The 17,958-nt window shown below is 43.3% G+C and overlaps 18 non-coding genes across 18 annotated transcripts; 11 read left to right on the top strand and 7 right to left on the bottom strand.

Annotated features, from left to right (window-relative positions):
* The first annotated feature begins 3,967 nt into the window (after positions 1 to 3,967).
* Positions 3,968 to 4,039, top strand: trnag-ucc (transfer RNA glycine (anticodon UCC)). Its single transcript has one exon. It is a non-coding gene; the product is annotated as a tRNA-Gly (tRNA).
* Positions 4,040 to 4,674: 635 nt separating this feature from the next.
* Positions 4,675 to 4,746, top strand: trnag-ucc (transfer RNA glycine (anticodon UCC)). The gene has a single exon. It is a non-coding gene; the product is annotated as a tRNA-Gly (tRNA).
* A 637-nt stretch (positions 4,747 to 5,383) lies between these two features.
* Positions 5,384 to 5,455, top strand: trnag-ucc (transfer RNA glycine (anticodon UCC)). Its single transcript has one exon. It is a non-coding gene; the product is annotated as a tRNA-Gly (tRNA).
* Positions 5,456 to 5,681: 226 nt separating this feature from the next.
* Positions 5,682 to 5,753, bottom strand: trnad-guc (transfer RNA aspartic acid (anticodon GUC)). Its single transcript has one exon. It is a non-coding gene; the product is annotated as a tRNA-Asp (tRNA).
* A 340-nt stretch (positions 5,754 to 6,093) lies between these two features.
* On the top strand, positions 6,094 to 6,165 carry trnag-ucc (transfer RNA glycine (anticodon UCC)). Its single transcript has one exon. It is a non-coding gene; the product is annotated as a tRNA-Gly (tRNA).
* Positions 6,166 to 6,392: 227 nt separating this feature from the next.
* On the bottom strand, positions 6,393 to 6,464 carry trnad-guc (transfer RNA aspartic acid (anticodon GUC)). Its single transcript has one exon. It is a non-coding gene; the product is annotated as a tRNA-Asp (tRNA).
* Positions 6,465 to 8,728: 2,264 nt separating this feature from the next.
* On the top strand, positions 8,729 to 8,800 carry trnag-ucc (transfer RNA glycine (anticodon UCC)). The gene has a single exon. It is a non-coding gene; the product is annotated as a tRNA-Gly (tRNA).
* A 226-nt stretch (positions 8,801 to 9,026) lies between these two features.
* Positions 9,027 to 9,098, bottom strand: trnad-guc (transfer RNA aspartic acid (anticodon GUC)). The gene has a single exon. It is a non-coding gene; the product is annotated as a tRNA-Asp (tRNA).
* Positions 9,099 to 10,244: 1,146 nt separating this feature from the next.
* Positions 10,245 to 10,316, bottom strand: trnad-guc (transfer RNA aspartic acid (anticodon GUC)). The gene has a single exon. It is a non-coding gene; the product is annotated as a tRNA-Asp (tRNA).
* A 536-nt stretch (positions 10,317 to 10,852) lies between these two features.
* trnag-ucc (transfer RNA glycine (anticodon UCC)) lies at positions 10,853 to 10,924 on the top strand. Its single transcript has one exon. It is a non-coding gene; the product is annotated as a tRNA-Gly (tRNA).
* A 226-nt stretch (positions 10,925 to 11,150) lies between these two features.
* trnad-guc (transfer RNA aspartic acid (anticodon GUC)) lies at positions 11,151 to 11,222 on the bottom strand. Its single transcript has one exon. It is a non-coding gene; the product is annotated as a tRNA-Asp (tRNA).
* A 340-nt stretch (positions 11,223 to 11,562) lies between these two features.
* Positions 11,563 to 11,634, top strand: trnag-ucc (transfer RNA glycine (anticodon UCC)). Its single transcript has one exon. It is a non-coding gene; the product is annotated as a tRNA-Gly (tRNA).
* A 2,552-nt stretch (positions 11,635 to 14,186) lies between these two features.
* Positions 14,187 to 14,258, top strand: trnag-ucc (transfer RNA glycine (anticodon UCC)). The gene has a single exon. It is a non-coding gene; the product is annotated as a tRNA-Gly (tRNA).
* A 226-nt stretch (positions 14,259 to 14,484) lies between these two features.
* Positions 14,485 to 14,556, bottom strand: trnad-guc (transfer RNA aspartic acid (anticodon GUC)). Its single transcript has one exon. It is a non-coding gene; the product is annotated as a tRNA-Asp (tRNA).
* Positions 14,557 to 16,123: 1,567 nt separating this feature from the next.
* On the top strand, positions 16,124 to 16,195 carry trnag-ucc (transfer RNA glycine (anticodon UCC)). The gene has a single exon. It is a non-coding gene; the product is annotated as a tRNA-Gly (tRNA).
* A 637-nt stretch (positions 16,196 to 16,832) lies between these two features.
* On the top strand, positions 16,833 to 16,904 carry trnag-ucc (transfer RNA glycine (anticodon UCC)). The gene has a single exon. It is a non-coding gene; the product is annotated as a tRNA-Gly (tRNA).
* Positions 16,905 to 17,130: 226 nt separating this feature from the next.
* trnad-guc (transfer RNA aspartic acid (anticodon GUC)) lies at positions 17,131 to 17,202 on the bottom strand. The gene has a single exon. It is a non-coding gene; the product is annotated as a tRNA-Asp (tRNA).
* A 340-nt stretch (positions 17,203 to 17,542) lies between these two features.
* On the top strand, positions 17,543 to 17,614 carry trnag-ucc (transfer RNA glycine (anticodon UCC)). The gene has a single exon. It is a non-coding gene; the product is annotated as a tRNA-Gly (tRNA).
* Positions 17,615 to 17,958: the final 344 nt, after the last annotated feature.

Raw genomic sequence — 17,958 nt, 5'->3', positions numbered from 1 at the left:
CAGTTTCTAACTTCTGCTGGATCCCCCATTAAGCATGCTGAATTAGTGAAAGATCTAATGTTTTCCATGAAACTTCCAAAGAAATTAGCAGTGATCAAAGTGAAAGCACATCTCACAACTAATACTACGGAAGCTAAAGATAATTATCTTGCTGATATGGCAGCTAAACAGGCTTGTTTCTATGCAACTGTACAAGTTTGTTCAGGTAGTGCAGCACAGAAGAAAATTATGCCTCCTGAATCAATAATTGATCTGTACAAAAACGTTTCCTCCATTAGAACCAAAGTGGCATGGGCCACATCAAGTGATGTTGATTACAGCAGCTGCAGTATTGTGTCAGGGAAGGAAAACCTGGACTCATTGTACACACTGTAAGGTTGTTCCCCCACCTACAGGGATAGGTTAGGACACGGAACCAGTGAGGAGCCCCGGGAAGTACCCAACGCAACAGGCTTCGGTGGTTAACCCTGGGGTGAAGACTTCCCTCATAGGCCCTATCCTAGTCCATCCTTACCTCACTGTTCCTTAGGTGTCAAAGGTTTAAGAAATAGGGAAAGAGGAAACAACAAAAGCTGACTCAGAAAAGTTTACAACCCTAGTGTTTGAACAAATACTGCTCCACTGTCTAGCAGACTCAGAAAAAGTTCACAATCCTAGTGTTTGAACAAATACTGCTCTACTGTCTTTTGTTTTTTCTTTCTTACTCTGTGCAGACACCACTGATGACTGTCCCGAGACCCATACGCATCAACCTCCTCACCTGCGTATGAAGCCACAACCTCCAGAAAACAACTAGACCCACTGCCGAACATACTATCACGAAAGAAAAAAAAATACACAACGCAGAGACTCACATACGAAACCTTCAATCATCCATCGACATGATCAAGATTGTCCTACTACTACACATCATGAAGATCGCACAAAGTCCGGACTCCAGAAACAACATATTCTTAGAGCTGATGAATATGTCACAAATGCCTTGTTTGCTGGAAAGAAAGTGTGCATGTCACATCTGAAGATGACTGCATTCCAGGACTCACTTGTGCGCAAACATGGTGGGCCAACAAGACATTCTTGATCTTTCAGCAAATTACACCAGATGACTGAAGATTATTACCCGTAGGGACGTCACGGACCCTAAAATTGCATGTTTGTTTAAGTGTTTAAATTTGTATTTTGTGAGAGTTATTTAGAACTCTCAAAGGGGGAAATGTAGGATTACAAATTTTATTTAAATGTTTAATTTAGATTTCCAATACAATAGTATTTTATATTGAGAAAGTTTATAAATGATGAGACCAGGAAATATCTGCAAACGGTAGGGGTTCCCAGCAGGATATTCCTGACTGTCCCATCTCAGTGCGAGAAGGCTAGGCTTTTCCTGTTCTCATTGTTTTACCGGGTGAAGAGTCATGCTGAGCAAGTTTGAACACCTGCTATTTTATTACTGAGACCATTTGTCTTGGAGTTCTTATCTCAGTGCGAGAAGTCCTGCACCGTTCTGTTCTCATGTTTCAGCTCATTTACATGCTTTGTTCCTCACAATGTAATCCCTCCCCCTTGAAATGTATATAAACTACAATGTAAAGTTCCCTTAGTTAGACGATGTTGGAATGACTGCAGCTACCGACAAACAATAAAGAACTTCTGCTTGGAAAACTTCCACTGTCTCCTGGTCTGAGCTTCTAACTTTTCTACAAAGAAAAAGATCACTACAGTGCCTGGTAGGTCAGGTCAATAAGTTCATGCAATTTTTTTAAGTGCCAGGTCCAAACAAAGAGAGTTTCAGTTCATCTGCACCTGCCAGCTGCTAATGTATTGCGAAAATTCTTGCTGACCGCACAACCGGGCTTCCAGTCTACCTTCAAAGGCCTGCGTTGGTGGTATAGTGGTGAGCATAGCTGCCTTCCAAGCAGGTGACCGGGTTCGATTCCCGGCCAACGCATCACATTTGTAAATTAAAGACCTTGATTACGAGCATTCTTGCTATGGGTTCGATTCCTGGGTCTGTCCATTCTTGCTGTATGGGTTCGATTCCCGGCCAACGCATTGCATTTTACTCAAGCTGTCTTTAAAACAGTCGTCCGGGCCCCTTGCCAACTTCCCTGTAACTTGTTTGCTGGAGCAAAACATTTGTTAAGGTCTTTTGGCAGCAGTAAAGGACTGAATCTCCCCGTCAGGGAATCGAACCCCAGGCTCCGCGTGACAGGCGGAGATACATTCCACCTATACTAACAAGGAGTTGCAGAGACAGGTAGTTGTATCCGATCAGCGCGGCTTGCAGGAACGGCGTCATGCGTCATTTTAGCTCAACGCTTCACAGAAGCCAGTGAATGCAAAAAATAATCTAATACCGTTTAAATATGAAGTGTCTGTATAAAAAGTGTTACATTATTAAATTAGAGACCCTTTTTTTTAATATGGTGCCTGGTAGGTCAGGTCAATAAGTTCATGCAATTTTTTTAAGTGCCAGGTCCAAACAAAGAGAGTTTCAGTTCATCTGCACCTGCCAGCTGCTAATGTATTGCGAAAATTCTTGCTGACCGCACAACCGGGCTTCCAGTCTACCTTCAAAGGCCTGCGTTGGTGGTATGGTGGTGAGCATAGCTGCCTTCCAAGCAGGTGACCGGGTTCGATTCCCATTTGTAAATTAAAGACCTTGATTACGAGCATTCTTGCTAGGGGTTCGATTCCTGGGTCTGTCCATTCTTGCTGTATGGGTTCGATTCCCGGCCAACGCATTGCATTTTACTCAAGCTGTCTTTAAAACAGTCGTCCGGGCCCCTTGCCAACTTCCCTGTAACTTGTTTGCTGGAGCAAAACATTTGTTAAGGTCTTTTGGCAGCAGTAAAGGACTGAATCTCCCCGTCAGGGAATCGAACCCCAGGCTCCGCGTGACAGGCGGAGATACATTCCACTATACTAACAAGGAGTTGCAGAGACAGGTAGTTGTATCCGATCAGCGCGGCTTGCAGGAACGGCGTCATGCGTCATTTTAGCTCAACGCTTCACAGAAGCCAGTGAATGCAAAAAATAATCTAATACCGTTTAAATATGAAGTGTCTGTATAAAAAGTGTTACATTATTAAATTAGAGACCCTTTTTTTTTAATATGGTGCCTGGTAGGTCAGGTCAATAAGTTCATGCAATTTTTTTAAGTGCCAGGTCCAAACAAAGAGAGTTTCAGTTCATCTGCACCTGCCAGCTGCTAATGTATTGCGAAAATTCTTGCTGACCGCACAACCGGGCTTCCAGTCTACCTTCAAAGGCCTGCGTTGGTGGTATAGTGGTGAGCATAGCTGCCTTCCAAGCAGGTGACCGGGTTCGATTCCCATTTGTAAATTAAAGACCTTGATTACGAGCATTCTTGCTATGGGTTCGATTCCTGGGTCTGTCCATTCTTGCTGTATGGGTTCGATTCCCGGCCAACGCATTGCATTTTACTCAAGCTGTCTTTAAAACAGTCGTCCGGGCCCCTTGCCAACTTCCCTGTAACTTGTTTGCTGGAGCAAAACATTTGTTAAGGTCTGTTGGCAGCAGTAAAGGACTGAATCTCCCCGTCAGGGAATCGAACCCCAGGCTCCGCGTGACAGGCGGAGATACATTCCACTATACTAACAAGGAGTTGCAGAGACAGGTAGTTGTATCCGATCAGCGCGGCTTGCAGGAACGGCGTCATGCGTCATTTTAGCTCAACGCTTCACAGAAGCCAGTGAATGCAAAAAATAATCTAATACCGTTTAAATATGAAGTGTCTGTATAAAAAGTGTTACATTATTAAATTAGAGACCCTTTTTTTTAATATGGTGCCTGGTAGGTCAGGTCAATAAGTTCATGCAATTTTTTTAAGTGCCAGGTCCAAACAAAGAGAGTTTCAGTTCATCTGCACCTGCCAGCTGCTAAAGTATTGCAAAAATTATTGCTGACCGCAGAACAGGGCTTCCGGTCTACATCCAACAGTCTTGCGTTGGTGGTATAGTGGTGAGCATAGCTGCCTTCCAAGCAGTTGACCCGGGTTCGATTCCCGGCCAACGCATCACATTTGTAAATTAAAGACCTTGATTACGAGCATTCTTGCTATGGGTTCGATTCCTGGATCTATCCATTCTTGCTGTATGGTTTCGATTCCTGGCCAACGCATTGCATTTTTCTCAAGCTGTCTTTAAAACAGTCGTCAGGGCCCCTTGCCAACTTCCCTGTAACTTGTTTGCTGGAGCAAAACTTTTGTTAAGGTCTTTTGGCAGCAGTAAAGGACTAAATCTCCCCGTCGGGGAATCAAACCCCAGTCTCCGCGTGACAGGCGGAGATACTTTCCACTATACTAACAAGGAGTTGCAGAGACAGGTAGTTGTATCCGATCAGCGCGGCTTGCAGGAACGGCGTCATGCGTCATTTTAGCTCAACGCTTCACAGAAGCCAGTGAATGCAAAAAATAATCTAATACCGTTTAAATATGAAGTGTCTGTATAAAACGTGTTACATTATTAAATTAGAGACCTTGTTTTTTAATATGGTGCCTGGTAGGTCAGGTCAATAAGCTCATGCAATTTTTTTAAGTGCCAGGTCCAAACAAAGAGAGTTTCAGTTCATCTGCACCTGCCAGCTGCTAAAGTATTGCAAAAATTATTGCTGAACGCAGAACAGGGCTTCCGGTCTACATCCAACAGTCTTGCGTTGGTGGTATAGTGGTGAGCATAGCTGCCTTCCAAGCAGTTGACCCGGGTTCGATTCCCGGCCAACGCATCACATTTGTAAATTAAAGACCTTGATTACGAGCATTCTTGCTATGGGTTCGATTCCTGGGTCTGACCATTCTTGCTGTATGCGTTCGATTCCCGGCCAACGCATTGCATTTTTCTCAAGCTGTCTTTAAAACAGTCGTCCGAGGCCCCTTGCCAACTTCTCCTGCAACTTGTTTGTTGGAGCAAAACATTTGTTAAGGTCTTTTGGCAGCAGTAAAGGACTGGATCTCCCCGTCGGGGAATCGAACCCCAGTCTCCGCGTGACAGGCGGAGATACTTTCCACTATACTAACAAGGAGTTGCAGAGACAGGTAGTTGTATCCGATCAGCGCGGCTTCCAGGAACAGCGTCATGCGTCATTTTAGCTCAACGCTTCACAGAAGCCAGTGAATCCAAAAAATAATCTAATACCGTTTAAATATGAAGTGTCTGTATAAAAAGTGTTACATTATTGAATTAGAGACCCTTTTTTTTAATATGGTGCCTGGTAGGTCAGGTCAATAAGTTCATGCAATTTTTTTAAGTGCCAGGTCCAAACAAAGAGAGTTTCAGTTCATCTGCACCTGCCAGCTGCTAAAGTATTGCGCAAATTATTGCTGACCGCAGAAAAGGGCTTCCAGTCTACATCCAACAGTCCTGCGTTGGTGGTATAGTGGTGAGCATAGCTGCCTTCCAAGCAGTTGACCCGGGTTAGATTCCCGGCCAACGCATCACATTTGTAAATTAAAGACCTTGATTACGAGCATTCTTGCTAGGGGTTCGATTCCTGGGTCTGTCCATTCTTGCTGTATGCGTTCGATTCCCGGCCAACGCATTGCATTTTACTCAAGCTGTCTTTAAAACAGTCGTCGGTGGCCCCTTGCCAACTTCTCCTGTAACTTGTTTGCTGGAGCAGAACATTTGTTAAGGTCTTTTGGCAGCAGTAAAGGACTGGATCTCCCCGTCGGGGAATCGAACCCCGGTCTTCCGCGTGACAGGCGGAGATACTTTCCACTATACTAACGAGGAGTTGCAGAGACAGGTAGTTGTATCCGATCAGCGCGGCTTCCAGGAACGGCGTCATCCGTCATTTTAGCTCAACGCTTCACAGAAGCCAGTGAATCCAAAAAATTATCTAATACCGTTTAAATATGAAGTGTCTGTATAAAACGTTTTACATTATTAAATTAGAGACCCTTTTTTTTAATATGGTGCCTGGTAGGTCAGGTCAATAAGTTCATGCAATTTTTTTAAGTGCCAGGTCCAAACAAAGAGAGTTTCAATTCATCTGCACCTGCCAGCTGCTAATATATTGCGAACATTCTTGCTGACCGCAGAAGAGGGCTTCCAGTCTACATCCAACAATCTTGTGTTGGTGGTATAGTGGTGAGCATAGCTGCCTTCCAAGCAGTTGACCCGGGTTCGATTCCCGGCCAACGCATCACATTTGTAAATTAAAGACCTTGATTACGAGCATTCCTGCTATGGGTTCGATTCCTGGGTCTGTCCATTCTTGCTGTATGCGTTCGATTCCCGGCCAACGACTTTGCATTTTTCTCAAGCTGTCTTTAAAACAGTCGTCGGTGGCCCCTTGCCAACTTCTCCTGTAACTTGTTTGCTGGAGCAAAACATTTGTTAAGGTCTTTTGGCAGCAGTAAAGGACTGGATCTCCCCGTCGGGGAATCGAACCCCGGTCTTCCGCGTGACAGGCGGAGATACTTTCCACTATACTAACGAGGAGTTGCAGAGACAGGTAGTTGTATCCGATCAGCGCGGCTTCCAGGAACGGCGTCATGCGTCATTTTAGCTCAACGCTTCACAGAAGCCAGTGAATCCAAAAAATAATCTAATACCGTTTAAATATGAAGTGTTTGTATAAAACGTGTTACATTATTAAATTAGAGACCCTTTTTTTTAATATGGTGTTGTAGGATTACAAATTTTATTTAAATGTTTAATTTAGATTTCCAATACAATAGTATTTTATATTGAGAAAGTTTATAAATGATGAGACCAGGAAATCTCTGCAAACGGTAGGGGTTCCCAGCAGGATATTCCTGACTGTCCCATCTCAGTGCGAGAAGGCTAGGCTTTTCCTGTTCTCATTGTTTTACCGGGTGAAGAGTCATGCTGAGCAAGTTTGAACACCTGCTATTTTATTACTGAGACCATTTGTCTTGGAGTTCTTATCTCAGTGCGAGAAGTCCTGCACCGTTCTGTTCTCATGTTTCAGCTCATTTACATGCTTTGTTCCTCACAATGTAATCCCTCCCCCTTGAAATGTATATAAACTACAATGTAAAGTTCCCTTAGTTACACGATGTTGGAATGACTGCAGCTACCGACAAGCAATAAAGAACTTCTGCTTGGAAAACTTCCACTGTCTCCTGGTCTGAGCTTCTAACTTTTCTACAAAGAAAAAGATCACTACAGTGCCTGGTAGGTCAGGTCAATAAGTTCATGCAATTTTTTTAAGTGCCAGGTCCAAACAAAGAGAGTTTCAGTTCATCTGCACCTGCCAGCTGATAATGTATTGCGAAAATTCTTGCTGACCGCACAACCGGGCTTCCAGTCTACGTTCAAAGGCCTGCGTTGGTGGTATTGTGGTGAGCATAGCTGCCTTCCAAGCAGGTGACCGGGTTCGATTCCCGGCCAACGCATCACATTTGTAAATTAAAGACCTTGATTACGAGCATTCTTGCTTTGGGTTCGATTCCTGGGTCTGTCCATTCTTGCTGTATGGGTTCGATTCTCGGCCAACGCATTGCATTTTTCTCAAGCTGTCTTTAAAACAGTCGTCCGGGCCCCTTGCCAACTTCCCTGTAACTTGTTTGCTGGAGCAAAACATTTGTTAAGGTCTTTTGGCAGCAGTAAAGGACTGAATCTCCCCGTCGGGGAATCGAACCCCAGTCTCCGCGTGACAGGCGGAGATACTTTCCACTATACTAACAAGGAGTTGCAGAGACAGGTAGTTGTATCCGATCAGCACGGCTTGCAGGAACGGCGTCATGCGTCATTTTAGCTCAACGCTTCACAGAAGCCAGTGAATGCAAAAAATAATCTAATACCGTTTAAATATGAAGTGTCTGTATAAAACGTGTTACATTATTAAATTAGAGACCTTGTTTTTTAATATGGTGCCTGGTAGGTCAGGTCAATAAGTTCATGCAATTTTTTTAAGTGCCAGGTCCAAACAAAGAGAGTTTCAGTTCATCTGCACCTGCCAGCTGCTAAAGTATTGCAAAAATTATTGCTGACCGCAGAACAGGGCTTCCAGTCTACATCCAACAGTCTTGCGTTGGTGGTATAGTGGGCAGCATAGCTGCCTTCCAAGCAGTTGACCGGGGTTCGATTCCCGGCCAACGCATCACATTTGTAAATTAAAGACCTTGATTACGAGCATTCTTGCTCTGTGTTCGATTCCTGGGTCTGTCCATTCTTGCTGTATGCGTTCGATTCCCGGCCAACGCATTGCATTTTTCTCAAGCTGTCTTTAAAACAGTCGTCCGAGGCCCCTTGCCAACTTCTCCTGCAACTTGTTTGCTGGAGCAAAACATTTGTTAAGGTCTTTTGGCAGCAGTAAAGGACTGGATCTCCCCGTCGGGGAATCGAACCCCAGTCTCCGCGTGACAGGCGGAGATACTTTCCACTATACTAACAAGGAGTTGCAGAGACAGGTAGTTGTATCCGATCAGCGCGGCTTCCAGGAGCAGCGTCATGCGTCATTTTAGCTCAACGCTTCACAGAAGCCAGTGAATCCAAAAAATAATCTAATACCGTTTAAATATGAAGTGTCTGTATAAAAAGTGTTACATTATTGAATTAGAGACCCTTTTTTTTAATATGGTGCCTGGTAGGTCAGGTCAATAAGTTCATGCAATTTTTTTAAGTGCCAGGTCCAAACAAAGAGAGTTTCAGTTCATCTGCACCTGCCAGCTGCTAAAGTATTGCGAACATTCTTGCTGACCGCAGAAGATGGCTTCCAGTCTACATCCAACAGTCTTGTGTTGGTGGTATAGTGGTGAGCATAGCTGCCTTCCAAGCAGTTGACCCGGGTTTGATTCCCGGCCAACGCATCACATTTGTAAATTAAAGACCTTGATTACGAGCATTCTTGCTATGGGTTCGATTCCTGGGTCTGTCCATTCTTGCTGTATGCGTTCGATTCCCGGCCAACGCATTGCATTTTTCTCAAGCTGTCTTTAAAACAGTCGTCGGTGGCCCCTTGCCAACTTCTCCTGTAACTTGTTTGCTGGAGCAAAACATTTGTTAAGGTCTTTTGGCAGCAGTAAAGGACTGGATCTCCCCGTCGGGGAATCGAACCCCGGTCTTCCGCGTGACAGGTGGAGATACTTTCCACTATACTAACGAGGAGTTGCAGAGACAGGTAGTTGTATCCGATCAGCGCGGCTTCCAGGAACGGCGTCATGCGTCATTTTAGCTCAACGCTTCACAGAAGCCAGTGAATCCAAAAAATAATCTAATACCGTTTAAATATGAAGTGTCTGTATAAAACATGTTACATTATTAAATTAGAGACCCTTTTTTTAATATGGTGTTGTAGGATTACAAATTTTATTTAAATGTTTAATTTAGATTTCCAATACAATAGTATTTTATATTGAGAAAGTTTATAAATGATGAGACCAGGAAATCTCTGCAAATGGCAGGGGTTCCAAGCAGGATATTCCTGACTGTCCCATCTCAGTACGAGAAGGCTAGGCTTTTCCTGTTCTCATTGTTTTACCGGGTGAAGAGGCATGCTGAGCAAGTTTGAAATCCTGCCATTTTATTACTGAGACCATTTGTCTTGGAGTTCTTATCTCAGTGTGAGAAGTCCTGCACCGTTCTGTTCTCATGTTTCAGCTCATTTAATGCTTTGTTCCTCACAATGTAATCCCTCCCCCTTGAAATGTATATAAACTACAATGTAAAGTTCCCTTAGTTAGACGATGTTGGAATGACTGCAGCTACCGACAAGCAATAAAGAACTTCTGCTTGGAAAACTTCCACTGTCTCCTGGTCTGAGCTTCTAACTTTTCTACAAAGAAAAAGATCACTACAGTGCCTGGTAGGTCAGGTCAATAAGTTCATGCAATTTTTTTAAGTGCCAGGTCCAAACAAAGAGAGTTTCAATTCATCTGCACCTGCCAGCTGCTAATATATTGCGAACATTCTTGCTGACCGCAGAAGAGGGCTTCCAGTCTACATCCAACAGTCTTATGTTGGTGGTATAGTGGTGAGCATAGATGCCTTCCAAGCAGTTGAGCCGGGTTCGATTCCCGGCCAACGCATCACATTTGTAAATTAAAGACCTTGATTACGAGCATTCTTGCTATGGGTTCGATTCCTGGGTCTGTCCATTCTTGCTGTATGCGTTCGATTCCCGGCCAACGCATTGCATTTTTCTCAAGCTGTCTTTAAAACAGTCGTCGGTGGCCCCTTGCCAACTTCTCCTGTAACTTGTTTGCTGGAGCAAAACATTTGTTAAGGTCTTTTGGCAGCAGTAAAGGACTGGATCTCCCCGTCGGGGAATCGAACCCCGGTCTTCCGCGTGACAGGCGGAGATACTTTCCACTATACTAACGAGGAGTTGCAGAGACAGGTAGTTGTATCCGATCAGGCCGGCTTCCAGGAACGGCGTCATGCGTCATTTTAGCTCAACGCTTCACAGAAGCCAGTGAATCCAAAAAATAATCTAATACCGTTTAAATATGAAGTGTCTGTATAAAACGTGTTACATTATTAAATTAGAGACCCTTTTTTTTAATATGGTGTTGTAGGATTACAAATTTTATTTAAATGTTTAATTTAGATTTCCAATACAATAGTATTTTATATTGAGAAAGTTTATATATGATGAGACCAGGAAATCTCTGCAAACGGTAGGGGTTCCCAGCAGGATATTCCTGACTGTCCCATCTCAGTGCGAGAAGGCTAGGCTTTTCCTGTTCTCATTGTTTTAATATGGTGCCTGGTAGGTCAGGTCAATAAGTTCATGCAATTTTTTTAAGTGCCAGGTCCAAACAAAGAGAGTTTCAGTTCATCTGCACCTGCCAGCTGCTAAAGTATTGCGAAAATTATTGCTGACCGCAGAACAGGGCTTCCAGTCTACATCCAACAGTCTTGCGTTGGTGGTATAGTGGTGAGCATAGCTGCCTTCCAAGCAGTTGACCCGGGTTCGATTCCCGGCCAAAGCATCACATTTGTAAATTAAAGACCTTGATTACGAGCATTCTTGCTATGGGTTCGATTCCTGGGTCTGTCCATTCTTGCTGTATGCGTTCGATTCCCGGCCAACGCATTGCATTTTTCTCAAGCTGTCTTTAAAACAGTCGTCGGTGGCCCCTTGCCAACTTCTCCTGTAACTTGTTTGCTGGAGCAAAACATTTGTTAAGGTCTTTTGGCAGCAGTAAAGGACCGGATCTCCCCGTCGGGGAATCGAACCCCGGTCTTCCGCGTGACAGGCGGAGATACTTTCCACTATACTAACGAGGAGTTGCAGAGACAGGTAGTTGTATCCGATCAGCGCGGCTTCCAGGAACGGCGTCATGCGTCATTTTAGCTCAACGCTTCACAGAAGCCAGTGAATCCAAAAAATTATCTAATACCGTTTAAATATGAAGTGTCTGTATAAAACGTGTTACATTATTAAATTAGAGACCCTTTTTTTTAATATGGTGCCTGGTAGGTCAGGTCAATAAGTTCATGCAATTTTTTTAAGTGCCAGGTCCAAACAAAGAGAGTTTCAATTCATCTGCACCTGCCAGCTGCTAATATATTGCGAACATTCTTGCTGACCGCAGAAGAGGGCTTCCAGTCTACATCCAACAGTCTTGTGTTGGTGGTATAGTGGTGAGCATAGCTGCCTTCCAAGCAGTTGACTCGGGTTCGATTCCCGGCCAACGCATCACATTTGTAAATTAAAGACCTTGATTACGAGCATTCTTGCTATGGGTTCGATTCCTGGGTCTGTCCATTCTTGCTGTATGCGTTCGATTCCCGGCCAACGCATTGCATTTTTCTCAAGCTGTCTTTAAAACAGTCGTCGGTGGCCCCTTGCCAACTTCTCCTGTAACTTGTTTGCTGGAGCAAAACATTTGTTAAGGTCTTTTGGCAGCAGTAAAGGACTGGATCTCCCCGTCGGGGAATCGAACCCCGGTCTTCCGCGTGACAGGCGGAGATACTTTCCACTAAACTAATGAGGAGTTGCAGAGACAGGTAGTTGTACCCGATCAGCGCGGCTTCCAGGAACGGCGTCATGCGTCATTTTAGCTCAACGCTTCACAGAAGCCAGTGAATCCAAAAAATAATCTAATACCGTATAAATATGAAGTGTCTGTATAAAACGTGTTACATTATTAAATTAGAGACCCTTTTTTTTAATATGGTGTTGTAGGATTACAAATTTTATTTAAATGTTTAATTTAGATTTCCAATACAATAGTATTTTATATTGAGAAAGTTTATAAATGATGAGACCAGGAAATCTCTGCAAACGGTAGGGGTTCCCAGCAGGATATTCCTGACTGTCCCATCTCAGTGCGAGAAGGCTAGGCTTTTCCTGTTCTCATTGTTTTACCGGGTGAAGAGTCATGCTGAGCAAGTTTGAACACCTGCTATTTTATTACTGAGACCATTTGTCTTGGAGTTCTTATCTCAGTGCGAGAAGTCCTGCACCGTTCTGTTCTCATGTTTCAGCTCATTTACATGCTTTGTTCCTCACAATGTAATCCCTCCCCCTAGAAATGTATATAAACTACAATGTAAAGTTCCCTTAGTTAGACGATGTTGGAATGACTGCAGCTACCGACAAACAATAAAGAACTTCTGCTTGGAAAACTTCCACTGTCTCCTGGTCTGAGCTTCTAACTTTTCTACAAAGAAAAAGATCACTACAGTGCCTGGTAGGTCAGGTCAATAAGTTCATGCAATTTTTTTAAGTGCCAGGTCCAAACAAAGAGAGTTTCAGTTCATCTGCACCTGCCAGCTGCTAATGTATTGCGAAAATTCTTGCTGACCGCACAACCGGGCTTCCAGTCTACGTTCAAAGGCCTGCGTTGGTGGTATAGTGGTGAGCATAGCTGCCTTCCAAGCAGGTGACCGGGTTCGATTCCCGGCCAACGCATCACATTTGTAAATTAAAGACCTTGATTACGAGCATTCTTGCTATGGGTTCGATTCCTGGGTCTGTCCATTCTTGCTGTATGGGTTCGATTCCCGGCCAACGCATTGCATTTTTCTCAAGCTGTCTTTAAAACAGTCGTCCGGGCCCCTTGCCAACTTCCCTGTAACTTGTTTGCTGGAGCAAAACATTTGTTAAGGTCTTTTGGCAGCAGTAAAGGACTGAATCTCCCCGTCAGGGAATCGAACCCCAGTCTCCGCGTGACAGGCGGAGATACATTCCACTATACTAACAAGGAGTTGCAGAGACAGGTAGTTGTATCCGATCAGCGCGGCTTGCAGGAACGGCGTCATGCGTCATTTTAGCTCAACGCTTCACAGAAGCCAGTGAATGCAAAAAATAATTCAATACCGTTTAAATATGAAGTGTCTGTATAAAACGTGTTACATTACTTAGAAAAACTTGTGCATGCTTTCATCACCAGTAGGGTGGATTATTGTAATGGACTTCTCACTGGCCTTCCCAAAAAGACCATAAGACAGTTGCAGCTCATACAGAACGCTGCTGCTAGGATTCTGAGCAGAACCAGAAAATATGAACACATCACACCAGTCCTCAGGTCTTTACACTGGCTGCCAGTTACATTTAGGATTGATTTTAAAGTATTATTACTGGTATATAAATCATTCAATGGCCTAGGACCTCAATACATTGCAGATATGCTCACTGAATATAAACCCAACAGATCACTTAGATCATTAGGATCACATCGGCTAGAAATACCAAGGGTTCACTCTAAGCATGGCGAGTCTGCTTTTAGCTACTATGCCAGCCGCAGCTGGAACCAGCTTCCAGAAGAGATCAGATGTGCTCCTACAGTAGTCACATTCAAATCCAGACTCAAAACACATCTGTTTAATTGTGCATTTACTGAATGAGCACTGTGCCACTGTTCGTCCGACTGTTTGCACTGTATTTTATTTTATGTTTAAATTATTCTGATTTCTGTATTTTATCTTTTATTCTAAACTGTTTTAATTATTCTGATTTCTTTTGATTATTTTAATTTCTTCTATGTAAAGCACTTTGAATTACCATTGTGTATGAAATGTGCTATATAAATAAACTTGCCTTGCCTTGCCTTACATTATTAAATTAGATACCTTGTTTTTTAATATGGTGCCTGGTAGGTCAGGTCAATAAGTTCATGCAATTTTTTTAAGTGCCAGGTCCAAACAAAGAGAGTTTCAGTTCATCTGCACCTGCCAGCTGCTAAAGTATTGCGAAAATTAATGCTGACCGCAGAACAGGGCTTCCAGTCTACATCCAACAGTCTTGCGTTGGTTGTATAGTGGTGAGCATAGCTGCCTTCCAAGCAGTTGACCCGGGTTCGATTCCCGGCCAACGCATCACATTTGTAAATTAAAGACCTTGATTACGAGCATTCTTGCTATGGGTTCGATTCCTGGGTCTGTCCATTCTTGCTGTATGCGTTCGATTCCCGGCCAACGCATTGCATTTTTCTCAAGCTGTCTTTAGAACAGTCGTCGGTGGCCCCTTGCCAACTTCTCCTGTAACTTGTTTGCTGGAGCAAAACATTTGTTAAGGTCTTTTGGCAGCAGTAAAGGACTGGATCTCCCCGTCGGGGAATCGAACCCCGGTCTTCCGCGTGACAGGTGGAGATACTTTCCACTATACTAACGAGGAGTTGCAGAGACAGGTAGTTGTATCCAGTGTTAATTTTGTCAGCAAATTTTGATTTAGTTTTAGTCTTAGTCTTTTGACTAAAATGCCATTTAGTTTTAGTCATATTTTAGTCATCTGAATTGTTTTAGTTTTAGTCTAGTTTTAGTCGACGAAATACAATAACATTTTAGTCGACTAAATCTACAGTAGATTTAGTCGACTAAAATATAATGGGTTTAGTTCAATTGTAATGCATTAATTTAGAATTTCTCTAAAATTTCCAAACCCATATACTCCCGGAGAAAACATCTATTAACCTATTAATATGAATGATTTTTAAGTTTGAACATGCAATACAGATACAGATTTAACTGCTGTTACTTAAAAAATATCTTAAAATGAAATAAAACCACTTTTCCTAAAGTACAACACAGTCTTCTTTACAATGAATGATATATTCATTCCTTATAACTACTTACACATCATTCTTTATTCTTTCAAGCAGACATATTTATTTGTATGAATTAAATATAATTAATCCTTATTAAAGCTATTAACAAACAGTGAATGCTTTTCTCTTTTTCTTTTGTTGCTTGATCAAAATTAAGGACACGGACCGCATTAGGTTTATTGCCACTGTCACTTTAAGACGTCGGATCATGTCCAATGACATGCGGATACAAATGCACTGATGCACATCCGACACACTCACAGTTTAAGACATAACCAGCATAGTTTACATGAATACTCTCCAAAAAGGACATTTAGACATACTGTTGTGTATTTCTCCATTCAGACACGAAAGAGAGCTCAATTCAGTAGCCTACTCGCGCGCTGTAGGTGTATTGTGCATGACTGCACGCTTCGGGTTAGGTGTGTGCGCAAAGAAAACCGCACCGAATAGAGCTCTTTTTTGCATCGTCACTCTTATTCAGAGATCTATATGTCTGCTCTACTCATTCTCCCAGACGTTCACATTTTTTAACGTTTTATGACCGCGGGGTAGATCACGTTACAGTAGCCTACAAATGTGCGCATCTACCACACACGCAGGACATCAGTTCTGACGGATCGCTTCCCAAATCGTCACTATCTAACATTTTCGTCTAGTTTTTATTCGTTGACGAAAATGTCAATAGATTTTCGTCATAGTCTTTGTCATTCAAAACTAGGTTTTATTTAGTTATCGTCTCGTTTTCGTCTGTGAAAAAATGTCGTTGACGAATAATTTTCGTTGTTATTTTCGTCAACGAAATTAACACTGGTTGTATCCGATCAGCGCGGCTTCCAGTAACGGCGTCATGCGTCATTTTAGCTCAACGCCTCACAGAAGCCAGTGAATCCAAAAAATTATCTAATACCGTTTAAATATGAAATGTCTGTATAAAACGTGTTACATTATTAAATTAGAGACCCTTTTTTTTAATATGGTGCCTGGTAGGTCAGGTCAATAAGTTCATGCAATTTTTTTAAGTGCCAGGTCCAAACAAAGAGAGTTTCAATTCATCTGCACCTGCCAGCTGCTAATATATTGCGAACATTCTTGCTGACCGCAGAAGAGGGCTTCCAGTCTACGTCCAACAGTCTTGTGTTGGTGGTATAGTGGTGAGCATAGCTGCCTTCCAAGCAGTTGACCCGGGTTCGATTCCCGGCCAACGTATTACATTTGTAAATTAAAGACCTTGATTACTAGCATTCTTGCTATGGGTTCGATTCCTGGGTCTGTCCATTCTTGCTGCATGCGTTCGATTCCCGGCCAACGCATTGCATTTTTCTCAAGCTGTCTTTAAAACAGTCGTCGGTGGCCCCTTGCCAACTTCTCCTGTAACTTGTTTGCTGGAGCAAAACATTTGTTAAGGTCTTTTGGCAGCAGTAAAGGACTGAATCTCCCCGTCGGGGAATCGAACCCCAGTCTCCGCGTGACAGGCGGAGATACTTTCCACTATACTAACAAGGAGTTGCAGAGACAGGTAGTTGTATCCGATCAGCACGGCTTGCAGGAACGGCGTCATGCGTCATTTTAGCTCAACGCTTCACAGAAGCCAGTGAATGCAAAAAATAATCTAATACCGTTTAAATATGAAGTGTCTGTATAAAATGTGTTACATTATTAAATTAGATACCTTGTTTTTTAATATGGTGCCTGGTAGGTCAGGTCAATAAGTTCATGCAATTTTTTTAAGTGCCAGGTCCAAACAAAGAGAGTTTCAGTTCATCTGCACCTGCCAGCTGCTAAAGTATTGCAAAAATTATTGCTGACCGCAGAACAGGGCTTCCAGTCTACATCCAACAGTCTTGCGTTGGTGGTATAGTGGGGAGCATAGCTGCCTTCCAAGCAGTTGACCCGGGTTCGATTCCCGGCCAACGCATCACATTTGTAAATTAAAGACCTTGATTACGAGCATTCTTGCTATGGGTTCGATTCCTGGGTCTGTCCATTCTTGCTGTATGCATTCGATTCCCGGCCAACGCATTGCATTTTTCTCAAGCTGTCTTTAAAACAGTCGTCGGTGGCCCCTTGCCAACTTCTCCTGTAACTTGTTTGCTGGAGCAAAACATTTGTTAAGGTCTTTTGGCAGCAGTAAAGGACTGGATCTCCCCGTCGGGGAATCGAACCCCGGTCTTCCGCGTGACAGGCGGAGATACTTTCCACTATACTAACGAGGAGTTGCAGAGACAGGTAGTTGTATCCGATCAGAGCGGCTTCCAGGAACGGCGTCATGCATCATTTTAGCTCAACGCCTCACAGAAGCCAGTGAATCCAAAAAATTATCTAATACCGTTTAAATATGAAATGTCTGTATAAAACGTGTTACATTATTGAATTAGAGACCCTTTTTTTTAATATGGTGCCTGGTAGGTCAGGTCAATAAGTTCATGCAATTTTTTTAAGTGCCAGGTCCAAACAAAGAGAGTTTCAATTCATCTGCACCTGCCAGCTGCTAATATATTGCGAACATTCTTGCTGACCGCAGAAGAGGGCTTCCAGTCTACATCCAACAGTCTTGTGTTGGTGGTATAGTGGTGAGCATAGCTGCCTTCCAAGCAGTTGACCCGGGTTCGATTCCCGGCCAACGCATCACATTTGTAAATTAAAGACCTTGATTACGAGCATTCTTGCTATGGGTTCGATTCCTGGGTCTGTCCATTCTTGCTGTATGCGTTCGATTCCCGGCCAACGCATTGCATTTTTCTCAAGCTGTCTTTAAAACAGTCGTCGGTGGCCCCTTGCCAACTTCTCCTGTAACTTGTTTGCTGGAGCAAAACATTTGTTAAGGTCTTTTGGCAGCAGTAAAGGACTGGATCTCACCGTCGGGGAATCGAACCCCGGTCTTCCGCGTGACAGGCGGAGATACTTTCCACTATACTAACGAGGAGTTGCAGAGACAGGTAGTTGTATCCGATCAGCGCGGCTTCCAGGAA

This window comes from Siphateles boraxobius, unplaced genomic scaffold (assembly GCF_051911475.1).
Source record: "Siphateles boraxobius isolate OS27281-9 unplaced genomic scaffold, OSU_SipBor_1 63, whole genome shotgun sequence".
Classification (NCBI taxonomy): Eukaryota; Metazoa; Chordata; class Actinopteri; order Cypriniformes; family Leuciscidae; genus Siphateles; species Siphateles boraxobius.
The sequence above is the reverse complement of the archived record's forward strand: the minus strand, read 5'-3'. Positions and strand labels throughout refer to the sequence as shown.